The sequence below is a fragment of the Triturus cristatus genome, chromosome 9 (assembly GCF_964204655.1).
Source record: "Triturus cristatus chromosome 9, aTriCri1.1, whole genome shotgun sequence".
Taxonomy (NCBI): Eukaryota; Metazoa; Chordata; class Amphibia; order Caudata; family Salamandridae; genus Triturus; species Triturus cristatus.
Window position 1 is genome coordinate 1,044,389,076 of NC_140592.1, and position 23,702 is coordinate 1,044,412,777.

Genomic DNA, 23,702 nt, shown 5'->3' on the forward strand with positions numbered 1-23,702 from the left:
GTAGAGAGTGAGTTGTAGAGAGTAGTAGAGTAGTAGAGAGTGAGTAGTAGAGAGTGAGTAGTAGAGAGTAGTAGTAGAGAGTGAGTAGTATAGTAGTAGAGAGTAGTCAGTCAGTGTCAGTCTGTGTCAGTCAGTGTCAGTCAGTCAGTCAGTGTCAGCCAGTCAGTCAGTGTCAGTCAGTCAGTGTCAGTCAGTCAGTGTCAGTCAGTCAGTCAGTGTCAGTCAATCAGTGTCAGTCAGTGTCAGTCAGTCAGTGTCAGTCAGTCAGTGTCAGTCAATCAGTGTCAGTCAGTGTCAGTCAGTCAGTCAGTGTCAGTCAGTCAGTGTCAGTCAGTCAGTCAGTGTCAGTCAGTCAATCAGTGTCAGTCAGTGTCAGTCAGTGTCAATCAGTCAGTGTCAGTCAGTGTCAGCTAGAGCAGCTCTGCTGACCTGGTTCTCTGGCTCTAAAGCAGCTCTGCTGACCTGGTTCTCTCCCTCTAAAGCAGCTCTGCTGACCTGGTTTCTCTGGCTCTACGGCAGGTCTGCTGACCTCGTTCTCTGGCTCTAGAGCTGCTCTGCTGACCTAGTCCTTAGGCTACAGAGCAGCTCTGCTGATCTGGTTCTCCGGCTCTACAACAGCTCTGCTGACCTGGTTCTCTGGCTCTAAAGCAGCTCTGCTGACCCGGTTCTATGGCTCTAAAGCAGTTCTGCTGACATGGTTCTCTGGCTCTAGAGCAGCTCTGCTGATCTGGTTCTCTCCCTCTAGAGCAGTTCTGCTGACCTGGTTCTCTCCCTCTAAAGCAGCTCTACTGACCTGGTTACTCTGGCTCTAAAGCAGCTCTGCTGACCTGGTTCTCTGGCTCTAGAGCAGCTCTGCTGACCTGGTTCTCTGGCTCTAGAGCAGCTCTGCTGACCTGGTTCTCTGGCTCTAAAGCAGCTCTGCTGACCTGGTTCTATGGCTCTAAAGCAGCTCTGCTGACTTGGTTCTGTGACTCTAAAGCAGCTCTGCTGACCTGGTTTTCTGGCTCTAAAGCAGCTCTGCTGGCCTGGTTCTCTGGCTCTAAAGCAGCTCTGCTGACCTGGTTCTCTCTCTCTAAAGCAACTCTGCTGACCTGGTTCTCTGGCTCTATAGCAGCTCTGCTGGCCTAGTTCTTAGGCTCTAGAGCGGCTCTGCTGACCGGGTTCTCTGGCTCTACAACAGCTCTGCTGACCTGGTTTTCTGGCTCTAAACCAGCTCTGCTGACCCGGTTCTATGGCTCTAAAGCAGTTCTGCTGACCTGATTCTCTGGCTCTAGAGCAGCTCTGCTGACCTTGTTCTCTGGCTCTAAAGCAGCTTTGCTGACCTGGTTCTCTCCCTCTAAATCAGCTCTGCTGACCTGGTTCTCTGCCTCTAGAGCAGCTCTACTGACCTGGGTCTATGGCTCTAAAGCAGCTCTGTTGACCTGGTTGTCTGACTCTAGAGCAGCTCTGCTGACCTGGTTCTCTGGCTCTAAAGCAGCTCTGCTGCCCTGGGTCTCTACCTCTAAAGCAGCTCTGCTGACCTGGTTTGTGTGGCTCTAGAGCAGCTCTGCTGACCTGGTTTCTCTGGCCTAGAGCAGCTCTGCTGACCTGGTTCTCTGGCTCTAAAGCAGCTCTGCTGACCTGGTTCTCTCCCTCTAAAGCAGCTCTGCTGACCTGGTTCTCTGCCTCTAGAGCAGCTCTGCTGACCTGATTCTCAGGCTCTAAAGCAGCTCTGCTGACCTGGTTCAATGGCTCTAAAGCAGCTCTGCTGACCTGGTTCTATGGCCCTAAAGCAGCTCTGCTGACCTGGTTCTCTGGCTCTAAAGTAGCTCTGCTGACCTGGTGCTCTGGTTTTAAAGCAGCTCTGCTGACCTTGTTCTCTCCCTCTAAAGAGCTCTGCTGACCTGGTTCTCTGGCTCTAAAGCAGTTCTGCTGACCTGGTTCTCTGCCTCTAGAGAAGCTTTGCTGACCTGGTTCTATGGCTCTAAAGCAGCTCTGCTGACCTGGTTCTCTGGCTCTAGAGCAGCTCTGCTGACCTGGTGGTCTGGCTCTAAAGCAGTTCTGCGGACCTGGTTCTCTCCCTCTAAAGCAGCTCTGCTGACCTGGTTTCTCTGGCTCTACAGCAGCTCTGCTGACCTGGTTCTTGGCCTCTAGAGCAGCTCTGCTGACCTGGGTCTCTGGCTCTAGAGCAGCTCTGCTGACCTGGGTCTCTGGTTCTAGAGCAGCTCTGCTGACCTGCTTATTAAGCTCTAGAGCAGCTCTGCTGACCTGGTTCTCTGGCTCTACAACGGCTCTGCCGACCTGGTTTCTGAAACCTATGTTTTTTTCAGTGAATATATATATATATACATATATATATTCACTGAAAAAACCATAGGTTTCACACACGTTATAGTTAGGAATTAGCATTTAAAAAACCTTGCAAATTCACTGAAAAAACCATAGGTTTCACACATGTTATAGTTAGCTGGACATTTCACTCGTAAAAAACCAATGAAATTCCCCCGTTATAGTTAGTTCAGCTAACTATAACTCGCGCGCCCGCAATCCACTGCTGATGACGTCACATATTACATCACTCATGACATGGTCAGTGACATCACTCATGACATCACTGATGACATCTCAAATGACATCACTGATGTACGCATGCGTACGTACTCCGTGTGCGCATGCGTACATGCTCCACATGCGCATGCGTACATTGTGCGTGCTCCGTACGCGCGTGCTCCGTATGCGCATGCGCGCATGCTCCGTGCGCGTACGCCCATGCGCGCGTGCTCCGTATGCGCATGCGCATGCGTGCGTGCTCCGTGCGTGTACGCGCATGCGCTGTGCGTGCACGGTGCGTGCACGGCAAGTTATGTGATTTAGAAACAACACTTTTCATTGGTTTATAGTAGTTTTAGGTCATGTGATTAAGAAACAACACTTTTCATTGGTTTATAGTAGTTTCAGTTCCAGAAACTTCCAACACCACACCCACTCCCCTCATTATTACTTCTGATTCCCTGGGAGAAGGAGCTGAGCAGCTTTTCCAGTACTCCAGTACTTGAGAATGGCAGAGCAGCAGTCATCTTCTGGGAGTGAGCAGGAGACCCTTGTGAGACAGAGACAGAGGAAACAGAAAGACTCTTTCATATGGCAATTTTTAACATTTCCAGACGGGCAGAAGAAGGTGAATGCTCCAAAAGTCACCTGCACTCTTTGTGATCGTGTCTTATCAAGAGGAGATCCTAAAAAGAAATACTCTTTTAGTATCTTCACTATGATCAGGCACGTTAGAGATGTACATCCTGTGGCTTATGCTCGAGCTGCTAGAGAAAACCCTCCAGCAGCTCAGCCGAGCACATCCGCAGCAGCTCAGCCGAGCACATCATTGGCAGCTCAGCCGAGCACTTCATCTGCGGCGGCCGCTTCACCTGCTTCGGTTCCTCTGGATATACACCCTCTGTTTAAGAGGGTGCATATACGGTGCAATGCGTGCAATGCTCTTCTCTCTTATGGGGAGACCAGCATTCCCCTAATAGAGAGCAAGATACAGCAGCACACGTGTGGCACCCTATAATTTTTGCCATGTTTTTTTCCCTCTGTCCCTCAATTAACACAACGGCTCTTTTTAGAGCCACCTAACATCTAAACACTTAAATTTGATTTTTAATTCTATTTTTTCTATGATTCCGCCGTGCGCGCACCATGCGCGCACCCCGCGATTTTTAAGAAAACAAAAATGTTTTTTTCACCCTTCATGGTCCTTCAGGGACCCCCTGACAAAAGCTAGGGGGTCAGGAACTCTCTACCCTGCCCCCTTTTCACGTTCTCCACCTTTCTTTTTCACTGTCACACACAAAATGGCGGTCGACACTTCCTGATTTTGACCGATTCGAATGTTGACTGACATGAATCCACCAATCAGAATTACGCTTGTGCACGGCACGGTGCGCGGCTATAGATATTTATGTGCTTTTAACTGCAACTTTCTCAGGAACTACTGAACAGATTGACACCATATATGCAAAAGGCACATGCCTGACCTGAGGACTACCTCTTAGCCAAATTTCAAGTAATTCTGTTGAGCCGTTCGGGCTGTACCTTCGACTAAAGGTCCTATGGGAAAATGCATGGGGAAAACGCATTTTGGGACCCCCCTTTTTTCCCAGCCCCTGCTTGACGAATCACCCCGAGACTTTCAGGGTAGGAGCTGAGCGGAGCGCCCCATTAGTTTTGAAAATTTCGCGAGGATTCGTCAACTGGCGCCAAAGTTATTCAAAATAGAATTTTGAGATTTCCTACGGAAGCTCGGTCCTAACTATAACTATCTACTGGCGACCGCCAGTAGATAATATACATATATATATATATATATATATATATATATATATATATATATATATATATATATATATATATGTATATATATATATATATATATATATACTGCTAGCTTCGCCACAAAGACCACTCAGTCCCAAAGAAGACGAATGCAGACCCGTTGATGGTGCGTATACGTTTATTTAAAGATGCCCTGCACCACTGCCACGACGCGTTTCGGGCAACTAAATGCCCTTGATCACATGACGCGCATGTGGAGTGCTTTCACCATTTTAAAGTGCTAGTGCAAAACATGTGACTTGAATTCAAAATGAGCTAATGCATAGACATAAAAGAAAGTTTGGTCGGCATGAATAGTTTATTGCATTCAGTCTTAAATATATATACATTTTAATAAATTAATACATGTGTAAAATATCAACCTGGTATATATAAAGAGCACACGAAGGTAAAATATTTCTATTATAATAAGTATTTTAAAACCTACATTCATAAATAGGATGCTAATAGTTGTACTACCAAGTTAAAATCATGATTTTAAGACAAGAAAAAAGGTAAAACCATCTATGTTCTATCCTTAAAATCAAGTCATCAATCAAATAATGGTAGTGCATATATGGACAGTCTTTTTAAATGAATACAAAGTCAAATCATATACCATCAAAGAGTGCTAAAGAATCTTGTTGCAATGACAACTAAAGACAATCCTGCCCAAGTGGGCCTTAACATGTAGTCTATCATTAAAGTGCAAAGTGCTAATAGTGCAAAAAAAGTCACCTTTAGAAATCACATCCGTGACTTGCTAAAGTGCTAATGTGTAAAAATTAGTTAAAGTGAAAGCTAAAAGTTTTTTTGATCATTTGAGGTAGCGGTGATGAAACATTTGATACATCTCTTTTAAAGGGAATAAAGAATACTCATAACCATGTGTGGAAATCCTCACTCGAGTTGAGACCTTGAGGCATCTTGCTGTCTAATTCAAGGATATGTTTGGTCTCAAGCCTCCTTAGCATCGATTCACGGTTATATGTATATATATTCACTGAAAAAAACACAGGTTTCAGGGACGTTATAGTTAGTTGGATATTTCACTCGTACAAAACCAGAGAAATTCGGCCGTTATAGTTAGTTCAGCTAAATATAACTCGCGCCCCCGCAATGTACTGCTGATGATGTCACATATTACATCATTCATGACATGGTCAGTGACATCACTGATGACATCTCAAATGACATCACTGATGACATCATCCAGTGACTGTGTGTTTCTGTAAAGTTTACATAAGTTTTATATATACATAGGCCAAGGTGTATTGAAGAATGAGTGGGTGTATAATTGTATGAATGGATGATTTAGTAGGTGTGTGACTGACTGTATAAGTAAGTGATTAAATGGGTCTTACTGAATGCATGGGTTAGTGACTGATATAGACATTCACACAGTTTAGTTTGTCAGTTGATGTGTAAGCGGTTGCATGGGTTGGTAAGTAGCTAATTGAGGTTCTATATGGGTTATTGGTTGGTTGTCTGAGTATCTGTATGGGTGCCTGAGCGTCTGTGTGGGTGGGTGAGAGGTGTGACTCTGTGCATAGACATGTGAGTGAGTGATTCACTGGGTGTATTGGTTCTATAGTGCATCAGTGAAGGGCTATATGGGTGGGTGAGTGTGTACACGGGTGTGTTGGTGAGTGAATGGATGCCTCAGTGGTACATGTGTGAGTTACTGCATATGTGAAAGGCAGTATATGTGAGTGTTGGAGTATATAAATGACTCTGTGTGAGAGTGAGTGATTGTGAGAGCGGCTGTATGGATGAGTGTGTGCTTGTATTAGTTATTGTATAAGAGTGTAAGTATGTGTTAGTATATGTTTGAATAAGTGAGGTGGAGTGTGTATAACTGTATAGGTGAGTAAATGGGAGTGTGATTGATTCTTTGCATGACTGACTAGGTGTGTGAGTAACTCTATGGATGAGTAGAAGTGTTTGAGTGTCTATATAGATATGTAAGTGCATATGATAGTGCCGTATTGATGGTTGACTGCATGTCTGAGTGACTGTGTGGGTGAATGAGTAGATGTGTGTGTAGACCTAGGAATTAGTGAGTGGGTATGTACTATCTGGCATTGGTGTGTCTATGGTTTTGAAAATGGTAGTCTGTATTTTAGAGTGGGTGTATCAAAGGTTATATTAGGGTATGAGGAGGTGCATCAGATTATCACGTGGATGATGTTATCCGAGATGTCATTATTGATGTCATATGAGATGTCATCAGTGATGTCATCAGTGATGTCACTGACTATGACATGAATGATGTAATATGTGATATCATCAGCAGTGCATTGCGGGGCCGCGAGTTATAGTTAGCTGAACTAACCATAACGGCCGAATTTCTTTGGTTTTGTATGAGTGAAATGTCCAACTAACTATAACGTCCCTGAAACCTTCCACCACGCTGTAACACTTGTGGCTGCATGTTTGGTAACGTTTGACCCATTTCAGCTAGAAGTGAGGGTTTTTTTGTTCTAATATGCAGATTAGGGTGCAGATTATGCATTATGTGGCTAATGCAGAAAGTGTATAATTGTGCGAAAGTCGGTGCAGCCAAACAGTCAGAAAATTCCAGAGGCCCTGCTCATACCTCTGACTAGGTCCACAAGTGCTCCTCAGTGATTCCATCTGTTTTTGTCTCACTGAGTTCATAGTTTAGCTTCTATGGAAACGAGGAAGACTAAACCTGAGGTTACCACTCCACAACACAGACTACCATACCACATAATTACTCTCCATAACACTAATCCCAACCTACATAATTCCTACACATTAAATACCACATATTTTCGATCCACATAATGTCACTGCACAACATGTCACATAATTCCACTACACACAATGTACATCCACTCCACTCCAAAAAACATTAGTAAAAAACGTTTGCATTTACAACGCCAATAGCTCTAATTCTCACAAATGTGAAACCTATTAGATTGCAAACACTTTTTTAACTAGTAGTCGCATTTGCAGAGTGGTGGAGAAAGGGTACTGGTCCTCTGACCAGCGCTCAGGAATTCCAGTTCGTAGGGCTTACAGGAGGTACCAGTAGGGCTTCTTGGTCCCCAAAGTCCCTCAGGAGTAAATTGGACTTCATCCTCCATCCTGTAGTCTGCCAGGAGGTGCGTCTGCAGAATGGTGGAGAAAGGGGGCATGGCCTCCGAAGACGGTTTAGCAATCCCACTGTGCAGGACTTACTGAAGGTAACAAGAGGGGTAGTTGGCCCCCAAGGACATCCTTGGGGGCCAACTACCCCTCCTATTACATCCAATAAGTCCCACACAGCAGCATTGCTAAGTTACAAGAGCAGGCCACGCCTCTCTTCCCACCACTCTACAAATGCGCTCCCTGGCATGCTCTTGGATGGGGATTTAAGTCCCCTTCGATGCTGGGGGTCCTTTAGGGGCCAACTAGCCTACCTCTTACCTCCAGTAAGCCCCACACAGTGGGATTGCTGAGAGGTCTACAAAGGCCAAGCCCCCTTTCTCCACCACTCTGCAAACGTGTCCCCTGGCACGTTCTAAGTGGGGGATTAAGTCCCCATGAATACGAAGGGTCTCTGGGGGCCCCCCTTCCCGAGGCAAATTTTGGCCCCGGGGACCTCATACCCCAGGGCATGGCCACATATTTTTTTTTTATATATTTTTTTAGGAGGGGGGCTGCGTGGCCCCCCTCCTGAGGCCTCTATTAGGCCTGGGGACCCCATACCCGGGGCTGTGCCTCTTTTTTTCATTTAAATTTTTTTTATTGAGGGAGGGAGGACACTTCTGGCCACGGGGACCCCATCCCCACAGTCTGGCTGCTCCATTGGGGACCGTGGGGGGAGCCCCAATGCCCCCATGGTCCCACTGGCTTCCCGCCTCCTGCAGGAGCTGGCATTGCTTTTCCACAAGGGCAGCTGCTGATATGCAGTTCCCCTTGTGGAAAAGCAATCCTGCTTTGCTTCGTTGCTTCATTGAGGCAAGAGAAGGTTTCCCTGCTCTCGCTTCAATGAAGCAAAGCAGGGTTTGCTATTGCAGGGGCGTGAGACGTGCCATAGCAAACAGCAGTGTCCCGGGGGTGGGCACCCCATGACATTGCAGGAGCCGGCCCTGGGGGGTGGCGATCCCCAGGGCAATCAAGGGCTTCAGGAGGGGGGCCGCACAGCCCCCCTCCCAACATTTAAAGCCCCGGGGAGGTGGTGGTCCCCTGGGCCCGGGGGTCCATAATGGACCCCCCGCATTTCATTACGAAGTGCCCTGGGGCGGTGGTGGTCCCCGGGGCAGTGTGGGTGGACTGAAGCCCCCCACACTAATTATTGATTTCAGCTCTGGGGTGGTCCCCGGGGCTTGGGGGGTCCGGGAGGCCCCCCCGCCCTTATTTAATACAGCCCCGGGGAGGTGGCAGTCCCAGGGGTAGCGTGGGACTGTTGGGACCCCCCACGCCTTTATTTTGAAAGCCCCGGGGAGGTGGCGGTCCCCGGGGCTGTGGGGGGGCCACGTGCTCCCCGCATTTAATTACTATAGCCCCGGGGAGGTGGCGGTCCCCGGGGCTGCAGGGGCCCCCACAAGCCCCTGCAAATTTTAACCACATTGCCCCGGGACCTGGCCCACCCATTAAAATGAGCGAATTCCGCCAAAATTATTTTAAAAAAAATGCTTTTTGTGGCCCTGGGGGTCCTTCTGGGTCCCCCTGAGCAGGCCTAGGGGGTCAGGGTGTTTCTACCCTGCCCCCTTTTCTTGTTTTTTATCTTTGTTTTACTGTTTTCTTGTGACTCGGTTCTCACAAGATGACTGCTAACACTTCCTGGTTTGGAGTGTTGGCAGCCAATCAGAGTGAAGCTCATGCCTGGGAGGGTTCGCGAACCCACCGCGCCCACAGATATCGAAACTTTTTCTTTTTCTAATTTCTCATGAACTACTGAACGGATTCACACCATTTGAAAAAAAGGTCTCTTTCTGAACCAAGGGCTACCTTTTTGCCAAATTTGGTGTAATTTTGTTCAGCAGTTCGGGCTGTAGCTTTGTCTAAAGTTTCCTATCGAAATTACCATGGGGAAAATGCATTTTGGGACCCCCCTTTTTTCTTGGCCCCTCCTTGAGGAATCACCCTGAAACTTTTAAGACAGGAGCTGCCCGGAGCACCTCACTAGTTTTGAAAATTTCGCAAAGTCTCGTCAAAGTTATTGGGAAAAGAAAACACGTTTTTTGAATGGAAACGAGGTCCTAACTATAACTACCTAGGTAATATATATAGTCACCAGTAGGTAGTTATAGTTAGGTAGTTAGGACCTAGTTTCCATAGGAAAAGCATTTTTTTGACTTGCTTATAACTTTGCCACCGTTTAATAAATCCTCATGAAACTTTTCAACAAAAAGTGACCTCCTATTTCTAGTTGTGCATGGAATGTTTCAGGGTGATCCATCAAGGGGGGCAGAGAAAAGGAGGGGGTGAAAAATATTTGCATAGCGATTTTAGACACGACTGCAGCCCGAACTGCCAAACAGAATTACACCAAATTTGGCAGAAAGCTAGATTTTAATCCAGAAAGAGTGCTTTTTGTGATTTGGTGTAAATCGTTCAGCATTTTTTGAGGTATGAAAGGAAAAACAAATTTGTATATCTAGAGGCGTGGAAGTGTTGGCAGCCTAATTTGGGACTCGGACTCAGCTGAGTCCCAAAGAAAAAGGTAAACAAAAGGAGAAGGGGGCAGGGTATGAATACCCTGACCCCCTAGGCCTGGTGGTGTGTTTTTTTTCCAATTCTGCTGCAGTTTTGGGGTGAATATCTTGAATTTTGGCAAAATTGAAAAAAAACATGCGCGGTCTCCCGCTCTTGTTTTTAGTTGATCCCCCAGTTGGGCCAGGTCCCTGGGGTATTTGTTAATATGTATTTTAGGGAGGAGGGCTTACACGACCTGCCTCTACATGGCCAATATGGGCCCTGAAGACGTCCCATCCCCGGGGCCAAGCCAACACTAAATACAGAGGATGGGGCCCGCCTCCTCCCCAGGGTATGGCCCAAAAAATCCCCTTGAAGGGAATTTCATGAGTGAACTCATTTAAAACGTCATCAGTGATGCTATCAGTGATGTCACTGATCATGCCATGAGTGATGTAATATGTGAGGTCATAAGCAGTGCATTGTGGGGGCGTAAGTTATAGTTAACTCAGATAACTATAAGTGCTGAATTGCTATGGTTTTGTGTGTGTGAAATATGAGCCTAACTGTAACCTTTTTTTTCCCAGTGAATTTTAATTTTTATTATTTATTTCCTAACTATGACATCCCTGTAACCTGTGTTTTTTCAGTGAATTTCTAAGGTGTTTTAATGTTCTTTCCTAACTATAACTTCCATGTAACCTTTGTTTTTTCGTGAATTTCTAAGGTTTCTTATTTTATTTTTGTAATTGTAACCTGTAACTTTTGAGAGCGGGTGTGTGAGTGACTGTATAGGCCAGTGAGTGGGTGTGTGAGTGACTGTATAGGTCTGTTAGTGGGTGTGTGAGTGGCTGTATGAGTCTATGAGTAGGTGTTTGAGTGGTGTTGTGGATGCGTGAGTGGCTGTATGGGTCAGTGAGTGGGTGTGTGAGTGGCTGTATGTATCTGCGAGTGGGTGTGTGAGTGGCTGTATGTATCTGCGAGTGGGTGTGTGAGTGTTTGTGTAGGCCTGTGAGTGGGTGTGAGACCGTCTGAGTGGGTTTGTGAGTGGGTTTGTGAGTGGATGCATGAGTGCCTGAGTGCGTGAATGGATCTGTGAGTGGGTGTGTTAGTGTCTGAGTAGGACTGTGAGTGGATGTGTAAATATCTGAGTGGGTTGGTGAGTGGGTGTGAGAGTGTCTTAGTGGGTCTGTGAGTAGGTATAAAACAGTCTCAGCGGGTGTGAGAGTAGCTGTTTGAGTATCAGAGTGGCTCTGTGAGTTAATCTGATGACAGTGTCTGAGTGGGTATGTGAGTTTCTGAGTGGATTTGTGAGGGGGTGCATGAGTATCTGAGTGGGTTTGTGAGTGGCTGTGAGTGGGTGCAGTAGTGTCTGAGTAGGACTGTGATTGGGTGTGTAAGTATCTGAGTAGGTCTGTGAGTGGCTTTGTGAGTGTCTGAGTGGGTCAGTGAGTGGGTAGGAGAGTGTCTGAGTGGGTTTGTGAGTGGGTGTAAGAATGTCTCAGTGGGTGCATTAGTAGGTGTTTGAGTGTCTCACTGGGTGTGTGAGTTGGTGTGACAGTATCTGAGTGGGTGTGTGAGTGGGTACATGAGTGTATGAGTGAATCTGTAAGTGGGTATGGGTGTGTGAGTGGCTGCATGGATCTGTGAGTAGGTGTGTGAGCCTTTGAATGGGTCAGTGAGTGGGTGTGAAAGTGTCTGACAGGGTCAGTGATGGGGTTGACATTGTTTGAGTGGGTCAGTGACTGGCTGTAAGAGTGTCTGAGTGGGTCTGTGAGTGGGGGTATGAGTGTCTGAGTGGGTCTGTGATGGGGTGTGACAGTGTCTGAGTGTGTCGGTGACTGTATAAGAATATCTGACTGGGCCTGTGAGTGGGTGTGAAAGTGTCTGACAGGGTCAGTGATGGGGTTGACATTGTTTGAGTGGGTCAGTGACTGGCTGTAAGAGTGTCTGAGTGGGTCTGTGAGTGGGGGTATGAGTGTCTGAGTGGGTCTGTGATGGGGTGTGACAGTGTCTGAGTGTGTCGGTGACTGTATAAGAATATCTGACTGGGCCTGTGAGTGGGTGTGACAGTGTCTGGCTGGGTGTGTGAATGCCTGAGTGGGTCAGTGACTGGGTGTAGGAGTGACTGAGTGGGCCTGTGAGTGGGTTTGACAGTGTCTGAGTGGGTGTGCAAGTGTCTGAGTGGATCTCTGAGTGGGTGTGTAAGTGTCTGAGTATGTCAGTAAGTTGATGTTGGGATGTCTGAGTGGGTCTGTGAGTGGGTGTATACGTGTATAAGTGGGTTCATGAGTAGGTATTTTAGTGTCCAAGTGGGTCTGTGAGTGGGTGTGAGAGGGTCTAATTGAGTCTACTGCTGGATGTGTGGGTGTCTGAGTAGGTTGGTGATTGGGTTTGAGAGTGTCTCAGTGGGTCTGTGATTAGGTGTGTGAGTTAGTGTGTCAGTGAGTGGGTGTGAGAGTATCTCATTGGGTCTGTGAGTGGGTGTATGAGTCTGTAAGAGAGAGAGTGTGTGTCAGCAGAATTTGAGAATCTGCCACAGTTTTAGTCGGGGTTCTGCACTGAGCATTGCAGTGGATTCACAAACCCTCAAGCGTGGTAAAAACACAGTTTGGGGGATTTTCTATCCCATCAGAGGTTTCTCACAGATGCCTATATTGCACCCATGAGGTGAGGTTACCTCTACGCTAACCCATGGTATTTTATTACATCTGAATTTCTCTGACGGAGACCATTCCCCGATATCTAAAATGGAGGTTGCAACTATCTACTTTACTGCCAGCGCGTGGCTTTGTGGAGCCCCTTTGGGGAATCAGCAGAGGGTCCGCTTCCCTAGATATCTATATTTCTTTTTTCTTTAGTTTTCTTTAGTATCTCAAAAGCTACTGAATGGTTTTATACCAAATCAAAAAAGCACTCTTTTTGGACAAAGATCTAGCTTTTACCAAATGTGGTGTAATTCCGTTCTGCAGTTTAGTCTGTAGTTGTGTCTAAAATTTCAAAGAGAATTAACCTGGGAAACACATTTTTTTATCCCCCACTTTTTCTCGGCCTCCACTTGTTGATCACTCTAAAACTTTCCATGCACTACTAGAGAAAGTGGGGCATGTTTTTGGGCAAATTATAAGCAAGTCAAAAAATGTTTTTCTATAGAAACAAGGTACTAAAGGTACTAACTCTAACTATAACTGGCGACTGTCAGTATGATAGATATATACATATATATATATATATATATATATATATATATATATATATATATATATATATATATATATATATATATATATATATATATATATACATAAATGAAGTCAGCTCCTCCTGGGAATCTCGCCCGTGTGAATAAACAACTCGTTACTGCCTCTGAGAGTGCGTTGCTTATTTGCGGATACGACTTTGGATATATATATATATATATATATTCACTGAAAAAACCATAGGTTTCACACATGTTATAGTTAACATTTTACTGATAAAAAACCAATGAAATTCCCCCGTTATAGTTACTGTAGGCAACTATAACTCACGCGACCGTAATCCTCTGCTGATGCTAATACTGTATTTAGACACTTATTTGCCCATGTCTTCTTCCATTAAATTTTAGCTATACATATATTACAAATATATTTTTTTCATAAAGACACATATGTCATCAGCAGAGGATTACGGTCGCGTGAGTTATAGTTGCCTACAGTAACTATAACGGGGGAATTTCATTGGTTTTTTATCAGTAAAATGTCCAGCTAACTATAACATGTGTGAAACCTATGGTTTTTTCAGTGAATTTGCAAGGTTTTGTAAATGCTAATTCCTAACTATAACGTGTGTGAAACCTATGGTTTTTTCAGTGAATTTGTACGTTTTTTTAAATGCTAAGTTACTTTACGCCATTTGTGGCGTGCGCGCCCACTTAACGCAGTTCGTTCCGTGCGCGCACGGTGCGCTTCGCGCACCGTGCGCGCCAAGTGAGCACGCGGTGCGCTTCGCGCACCGCGTGTCCACGTTACGCTAGATGGGCCATGAACGCACGATGCGGTTCGCGCACCGTGCGCACATGGAGGAAACATATGCTGAGCATCGTTGTGACAGGTAAAATATATGCTTTGTTTTCAACTAATAATCCATGCACAAATGGAGCCCTGCGGGCACTATTTGCACACGGGGTGTGGAGAATGTGGATTTTTTTTTTTTTTTATATTTTCTACCGTACGCGTACGGTAAGCGTAATCGGCGAAATTTGCGAAAAAATTAAAATCGCCTTTTTTCACTTAGGGGATCATTGGGGACTCCCTCGATATGGCTAGGTGCTTGGGAGCTGTCTAAACGGCCCCTTTACATGTTTTTGCACTTTGTTTTACAAGCCCCTGTCTGAGTGCGAGGGAGAAAATGGCGGCCGCCGCTTCCTGGTTTCGACCGATTCGAATGTTTACTAAGATCTAAGGGCCAATCAGAATCGCGCTCGCGCACGTCACCGTACGCGTACGGTAAGCGCACCGTAAGCGCACGGTAAGCGCACCGTAAGCTGCCACAGATATATATATTGATTTAAAGGCTATTTTCTTAGAATCTACTGAACAGATTTACACCAAACCAACAAACGGCACTTCCTTGAACAGGGGACTACCTCTCTGCCAAATTTCATTAAATTATGTTCAGCCGTTCGGGCTGTAGCTGTGTCTAAAGGTCCAATGGAAAAATGCATGGGAAAAACGCGTTTTGGGACCCCCCTTTTATCTCAGCCCCCGCTTGACGAATCCCCCCGAGACTTTCAGGGTAGGAGCGGAGCGTAGCGCCCCACCTATTTTGAAAAATTCGCGAGGATTCGTCGACCGGCGCCAAAGTTATTCAAAATAGAATGTTGCGGATTTCCTATGGAAACGTGGTCCTAACTATAACTACCAACTGGCGACCGCCAGTAGGTAATATATATATATATATATATATATATATATTTTTTTTTTTTTATTGTTTTATTAATTTTTGTACAAACCAAAAAAAAGACATCACAAAAACATGTACAACAATAAAAAATATGCATATAACCTATTGACAATATGTGTGAATAAGTATAGACAAACATTCCCACAAATTAAATCAAATACATAAAAACACCAAATTATAAAACCAAGACAAATAAATCCCCACATCATTCCTGTGCGATAATCACAAAGTCGTGGTGGAATAATATAGCACATCCCCTCCATTCCCTCATACCACACATCCAGGCCACACTCTACTTCACACCATCCTTATTAGTCCGCGTCACTCTGCTCAGCTTCAGCTGCCCTTTTCAGAAGAAAAAGTCTCAGGGGCTCCCAAATGTCTTTTGGTCTGGAAATTGTAGGTAGTTCTTCCGCATATGTCTCCGTGTTATCTTTGCAGTAGACCAGGTCCTTTATCCAATGATCTACTTTCGGTATACACCTCCCGCCCCATGTAATTGCTACTCTCCATGTAGCCATAAGCAGTGCCAGTTGTACAAATCTACCACTCACTCCCTTGACGTGGGGCACACAGCACAACAAACAGACAAGCGGAGTGCACTGAGGTTCCACACCCGACATGATCTTCAAGTCTCTCACCACAGGTGTCCAGAATTCAGCTACCTTCCTACATCCCCAAGTGAGGTGCTGAAAGTCAGCGTCTGACTGTCCGCAACACACACAGCAGCTGCACTAACGCAACCCAAATTGATACAACCGTGCCGGCGTATAATACACCTGGTGTATATATTTAAAATGTATAATACGTAAGTTCCCGTTCATGATAAGGGTGCCCGTTAATGCACATACATATTTCCAATCTTTCGCCGATATTGGAGCAAGTAAACAATCATTCCATCTCTCCCAACTTCTGTCCTGCTGGCTCATGCATTCTTCCTTTATTAGCCTATATAGCCTGGAGATCATTTTTTATTAGTGGGAGTGGTAAGCACGAATTGTAAAGACTTCAATATTGGAGGTTCTAGAGGATAGGTATCATAGTGAGCCCTGACTGCGTGTCTAAGTCTGTGCACCGCAAATCGAAACAACAACGTAGGGTTACTAATATATTGCAGAGTGTTTGGCGTGAGAAACGACCCCTCTGGATAGATATCCTGCATTATCTGAAAGCCTGCCTCTTTAAACAGCCGCACCGACGGCCCCCCGTGAGTCACCGGCAGTGCCGCATGATGTTCTATGTGAATGGCTGGCGCTTACAACGGCAGTTTACTTGCCAGATGCCCTATCTCCTGCCAGGCAGCTATTGTCATGTCTACTACATTTATCTCCATCCTCTGGACACCACGTGCCCGGTATGTGATCATGCTGTGTAACGGAACTAGATATACGTCGCCCTCCTTCACCGCACGTGTGGAGTGAACGCATGTGGGCCCATCCAGTAATACGCGTATTGGGCCTGCGCACTGAGATAATAGACGTAGAAGTCCGGTGCCCCAAACCCTCCTTTATCATAATCGCTAGTCAGTGCCGACCATTTTACTCGGGCTTGTTTGCCTCCCCAGACCAGCCCTAGTAGGGTCCCGCGGAGAGTACTAAAAAACCCTTTCGACAACACAATCGGGATGTTAGTAAATAAATACAGAAACCTCGGTAGGACCACCATCTTAATTAGTGCAATGCGATCCACCAAAGAGAGCGGTAGAGTTACCCATGTATCCACCTGCTGGTCCAATTTAGTGTATGCCCTGCCATAATTCTCACGGATCACCTTATCCGGGCCGCGATGTATCCAGACTCCGAGGTACTTTATTGGGTCCACAGACCATTCCAATGGGAAATCCATATCTGGTCGTACCGTGGACTCCGTCAGAGGAATAACAACGGATTTGTCCCAGTTTACCACTAATCCCCACAAACGACCAAACCGTACATACTCCCACAGTAGCTGTGCTAGGTACCTGAAAGGCTCACAGACGAAAAGCACCATATCGTCCGCATGTAGCGAGATGGCTACTAGACGGTAGTTAAAGTTTAGCGCTGTCTCCCTGTGTCTCTGCCTGATAACGCACGCTAGCGGTTCTAGTACAAGCGCAAAAAGCAGCGGAGACAGAGGGCATCCTTGGCGAGTGCTCCTCTGGATGTCAAATGGGTCTGATGTTAAACCGCCGACATGCACCCTAGCCGATGGATCCGCATATAGCACCCTGATCCACTGTATAAATATAAACGGAAATCCCATACGCTGAAGGAAAAAAATACATATATTTCCATTAAACCAAATCGAATGCCGTAGCCACGTCTAGCAATACTGCCGCGGCTGACAAGCTTGGCTCCAAGACATGAAACATGGAAAAAATAGCTCGCAAGTTGTGGGACGTGGAACGGTCCGGTATAAATCTCGACTGGTCTGGCAGCACCAGGTGCGGCATCAGGGGTTGTATTTTAATCGCTAACATTTTGGCAAGGATCTTGGCATCTATATTAATCAGTGAAAGGGGTCGATATGAGTCACATTTGTCTGGGGGCTTGTCTTTTTTAAGTAGCGTTATAATCAGGGCCTGCCGCAGCGAAGGTGGCAATACCACTGAATCATGCGCCTCTGCATACACTTCCAGCAAATACGGAGCAATCAAGTCCGCATAAGTTTTATAAAATTCGACCGAAAGGCCATCCGACCCCGGTGCCTTCCCATTTGGTAGAGCTAAATTAGCAGCCCTAATATCCTCCACGTCAACCGGCAGGCTTAGATATTCCCTATGGGCATCCGACAACCAGGCGCCTGCCATGTCCTCCAGGTACCCCATCATGTCAGCCTCTGTCGCCCCCCCCGGATGTATACAGATCTTCGTAAAAGTCCCGGAATTGCTCGGTAATAGCGAGCGGGTGATAATATTCCTTCCCGTGGGAGTCCGTTATCTTATCTATATGAGGTTGCTCCATATGGTCTCTAATCTTACGTGCTAGTGTATGGCCTGGTCTTCCCCCTCTCCGTATCTGCGAGCCGTGTGCCTACGCGAAAGATATGGTATTTCAGTGTCCGCTAAGGTGTCATACTCCAGAACCAGCTCGTGTATGCGGGCCAGAGTGTCAGCCGACGGAGCAACTGTGTACCCGCGTTCCAGTGTCTGAAGCGCAGCCTCAACTTTGGAAAGCTGCTCTCTAATATCTTTCAATATGCCCGCCGCTGTACCAATGAACAGCCCCCTAATCATAGCTTTAAAAGCCTCCCATAAAGTGGAGGCACTGTCCACTACGCCCTGATTGAGTAGAAAGTATTGTTTTATGGCATCCCTCACCGTAGTCTCGAACACCGGCTCGAGCAGCGCCTCAGAGTGCAGACACCATGTGAAGGGGCGATGCACAGCCGTCGGAATCATTATGTCTAATTGCACCGGATTGTGATCTGATAGAGTGGGCGGTAATGTGGCAACCTTCAGTACCCACTCGGGCGCACCGCCACCTAGTAACCGGTAGTCCAGTTGCGACCAGCTGTTGTGTAGCGGCGTCGCATGCGTTCCCTCTTTCACCAGGGCATTTCGCACTCTCCATACGTCGCTCAATCCAAATTCTAGCATAGCACTTCGTACACACTGGGCCACTCTGGGAGTTTGGTGCGACATTGGATTAGACTTATCAAGATCAGGGTTCAAGTAAGTATTTAATTCCCCTCCCCACAGAATATCTGCTTCCGGCCATTCCCTCAATTTGGCACACATGCGTAAAAAACTCTCCGGGTCATCAACAATGGGCCCATACATACTGACTATAGAAACCAAGGAGCCCCCCAGCTTCCCCTGAACCATCGCATATCGTCCTTCCTCCTCTACATATGTCCGGGCAGCCGTGAATGCGATGCCCCGTCTCATCAGGATCATCGAGCCTCTGGCATACGATGAATAAGAAGATGCCAGCTTATATCCCGCCGATCGTCCAGCAATAACTCGCTCTGTACGTTTAGTCAAATGTGTTTCCTGTAACAGAGAGATATGTATATCATGACGAGTCAGATAGGCCAATACCTAGCGTACTTTCTTTGGGGAGTTAAGACCCCTCACATTCCAAGTCAACAATCTGTATCGCTCACCCATAGTGAAGTGTGGTGATCCCTGACAGCCTAGAAATCAATGCCATCCAGAATAGAAGGGTAAGTCCAGTGCCACACGCGACCATCGTGCCATATGGATCAGCTCTCACTCCCACCAACAACAATGCAACAATCATACAAATAAAACACAACACATACCCCTCCCACCCCACAATACCACCCCACCACCCACACCATCCTCCCAATTAGGTCGGGACCATTCCCATCCCTCCTCCCTCACATTTACCCCAACTTTCATACAATACATCAACAGGGGAACACCCACTGTGGGGGAGAGAACGGCAGCGAATACTCACTCTGAGGTGAGATTTGCCAGACTTTGAACTGTGCAACACACCTGCGTGCTTGAACCATGAATGAATTCAACGCCCAAGACGCCAAACTAGTACAATATAACATAACTACATGCAAACATTTTTAATAAATATGGGGGAGCCATCCCCCGACTGCAGCAGATCAAACAAAGGACATCAGATCGACAACAACTCGCACCCTCATCATAAATTCACTTTCGACCATCCAAGTAGGAAGAGACACCATTACTAATCTGTGTCATCTAGATTCGATGAAGCTGATGGACTTCCCAGCCCGCCCTGTCGGGGCCTAGCTTTGCAGATATGTTTTGAAAATTTCAGGGCTGACTTCGAGTCCGTGAAAAAGTGTGCCTGGCCCTCATGAGAAATTTTCAACTTGGCAGGGTACAACATTGCATATGGTACAGAGGCAGTCTGCAGCAACTTCTTCACCGGCACAAACTCCCTGCGTGCCGCTTGCACCGCGGGGGTGTAATCTGGAAAAAAGGACAGGTTGTCGTCCTTAAAATTAATGCGACTCCTGGCCCTAGCCTCCCACAAAATTGCATCTCTGTCAGCATAGTTCAGTAGGCGCGCAATTATTGTGCACGGCGGCACACCCGGCTTAGGCCAAGGGCCCAAAGAGCGTTGTGCTCTCTCCACAAACATTACTGTCGATAACACAGAGCCAAACAGTTCGCGCAGGAGGCCATCGATGAAGGTCTCCATCTTGGAAATGGCTGTGGACTCTGGCAGGCCAATTATGCGAAAATTGTTACGCCTAGACCGCGCTTCCAAATCTTCATTCTTCGCTTTTATGACCTCTAAGACCTTTTCCATCTGTAAAAGTTGGGTCCTGGTTTCCGCTTGCGAGTCCTGCGTGTCCGACAGTCTATTCTCCAAAATCTGGAAAAAGGTTATCAATGGCGTAATGAAGTTCCAGGATAGGAAATCTTCCTTTGTTGTAGCATGTAAGGAGTCTGATTTTACTGTAATGTGTGTGGATCCCACAAGTTTCATGTCAGTATAAAAGAGGGTGGATCCTTTTGCGAAACAGAGTGGGACAGATGAGTACCTTGGTATGATCGCCATCTTTACCATATTCAGCCTACAAGCAAGTTTTCCTAAACTTATTCTCATGGGCACTTGGGCTTAGCTTCATGTCTTTCAGCTTACTTTTTGCAGCATTCTTTTTAAAGATTTATGAACCATTTATTCTGCAATGAGCAGAGTTGTTTTCAGAATGTCACTCTTGTATTCACATTGGAAAAGTATTGATAAATGCAGAATGGTGTTGGCTGTGCTGCAGTTTGCAGGTTTAGTCTAGAAAGCAGAAATAGTGCATCTGCCACAGTGTGGCAGAATATAGAGGGAAGATTATTTATAGAGATGGATTGCAACAGATTAAACAGAATAACACTTCATCTGCTCCCCTTTATTCACTTAGTCTGCAAGCTATTGAGATTTGGGCCATGGTCAACTTCAGGCTGAATATGGCAACTCCTACATTTTGAGAAGGTTAGGAATCGTCTTCGCAAGCTCCAGGCGGTACAAAACACCAGACAGCAGTCCTTAATGTGAAGCGAAATGGGACCACACTTGTCATCTTTAGCAGATGAAGCTTAGTATTGACTGCAAGTTTTTGTGTGCATAATGCATAAATATATCTCACATCAAGGCTATAGTTCTTAATTGCGAACATTATCTTTCCTCTGAAACAGGAAGCTGATGGGCCCTGTAGTATAGCACTTCATTGACCATTTATCTGTCACTGGTGAATGGGACTTCGTCTTAGATACCCATTTGCCAGACAAATAAAGATGTGAACATTCATTCTTGAAAAGTATAACTAATATCAGAAAACTTCACTGTTTACTTAGGCTTTGATCTGATCTAGTTACAAGCATCTTACTTAAATGTATATCCTACGAATGCCACCCTTTTTTATCATCATTGTCTGTCATGACAGAAGAAGCTTTGCAGTACCTACTGATCAGAGGTGTTATATCATAATTTAATTATGCTCTTCTCCCAAGAATGGGAAGAAGCCTAGATACCCGGCTATGTCCTGCTTGGAAAAAAGGAGCTGTACGGCCCATATTGTAAATGTAAATGTCAAGGTACTTAAAGAGCGCACTGTCACCAGACGGCCACCTTAACGGTTTCCTGGCACTGATACTCATACCACTGTGGAACCCCTCCTGGCTTTCCCTGTGAAGTGTCGACTCCTGGGCACCCCCAGGGTGAAGCCAGGCATCCTTAGCGCTGTTGGGGCCGGTGTGGAGGCTAAGCAGGCGATTGCCCAGAGTTGCAGCGTGGGGCCTGTGATTAGAATAGGCACCAAGGCGAGAATAGACAGGTCCAAGGAAATTGAGCCCGAGCCCCTCTGAGGCGGGAATCGAACCCTGGTCCCTGGCCAGAACTCTGCATCAGGGTCTGCCACTCTAACCATTGAGCCACACTCCTCCACATATTGGAGAGGACTGTTCACTGGTCTTGCAGACCAGATGCTGGCCTACCTGGCTGAGACCTGAATGGAAGACACTTCCAAGTGAAAGTCTGTCCAGGAACCACAAGGACCTGCATCTCAGTGGGCTAAGACCAAATCAGAGGAATCTCAAAAACAACTGTATCATGAGAACTTTCAGTATGTGCCCGAGATACTGAACAATTGCAGCTGATAGTGAACCTGTACCACCAACTCAACCTGTTGTTTGAACATCTGTACAACTGGCTATTAGTGAGCACCTATACAATTGACCTAATGGTGCACAGGAGCGTAGCCGGAGGAAGGTCAATCAACCCAATCTTAATGTTATAGAAGCCAGTATCACCCATTCCTGTTTCCAAAAGGAGCTCCAAGAGTTTTTCCATTTCACCTTATATACCTGGGTGTTTACTGTTGGCTGAAGCTGGCCAGGGTGAGCTCGGTAACATTGGAATAATAGCCCTGTGGTTTAGGATATCATAACTATTGCTGCAGGAATCACCATTTGTGTACCCTCATCCTAAAAATGAGAGTTTAATTTCTCCCTATGTCCACCATTGAACCCATTGGGATTGCCTAGCCCCATGGCTTCCGCGTCGACAGCAAACTCATTGTTGTAACCAGTTGTTACCAAAAGACAAGTGAAACTCATCGGGTGCAAGCAATCACGCTGTCTTCTGGTACTCAGAACCTTCATGGGAATAGTTTAAACAGGGTACTGATTTCCCGAGCTTTGTCCATGATCCCATGTCACTATTACAGGAACTTGGATCACCAGTTTTGATGTTACTTTGCAAAATTCATTTTTTCAAACCATTAGCAGCCTTATTTTGTGGTTTGGGTTCCCATATCACTTTTTGGGTAGCAGTCGCTGAGTTAAGGGTAAACATATTTTAGCATTGAAGATAAACTGTAGTAGTCCATGTCTGGATTATGATTCATACATATGAGAAGTTCTCGCGGGTTACTCGACAACATAAGAAATTAACTGTTATATACAAAAAAAGCAAATAGTGTTACAGCATCACCATGAACATTTGGCTTGTGTTAATGTCATTTTTCCAAGCACTGAAATAACATTTGGGTCCATAATGTCCCCAACACGTGTTAAACTTTTTTTATGTTTCTCTATTGTGCATTTCTTTTATTTACTATACTTTTCCAATATTAACCCCTTCAATTGATTTCATTTTGTGCATAACTGTGTTGCATTTTGTGTGAATTTCTGAATCTACCGTCACCGATTTGAGTCACTCATGACAAAGAAGGACTTGCATATTATTGATAGGCTATCTCCGTAAAATCACTGAAAAGTCCCCTTGGTATAAGTTCCTCTAGAGTGTGATGTAGTTCTTGTTTTAAGAGCCGCTCCAGTGCTACTTTGATTATCCCAGAACTCTTTTCAAATAGAAATCCTGCATGGCTTCAGGTATCCTTTGGAAACTCTTTTGGCATCCAGTTCCACCTACTGCTAAACAGTTCAGCTGAGCCTGCTTTAAAGGCACTTCAGCTTCTTCTGGCATTTCTACATGATGTTCCACAGAGCAGAGGAGGTAGAGTCTGAAATAAATCCCTTCTTTAAAAGATGATGGTACGGGTATTCACTAGCACATTAGAGGACAGCAAGCGTTTTCACCTCGCCCTTCCTCCTGGGCATTGTGAGTGTTCCCTATCAAATGCCAGAATTCTAACATTGTAGGCAGTGTTCCTAAGTGGCAGTGCACAGATGGGAAGTCATTCGGTCAAATGTGTGAATGCCCAAATATTCTTTAAATATGGCCCAGTTACAGAACATTCCATATCTCATAAGTACCAACACAACAACAGTTATCTAATGACTTACTGCATGTGTTCTCTTTTGATCTTTTTAG

At 45.8% G+C, this 23,702-nt stretch overlaps 1 protein-coding gene across 1 annotated transcript in view; it reads right to left on the minus strand.

Annotated features, from left to right (window-relative positions):
• Positions 1 to 23,702, minus strand: part of LOC146799324 (uncharacterized) — a 412,174-nt gene that overhangs the window by 307,390 nt on the left and 81,082 nt on the right. The window lies entirely within an intron of this gene.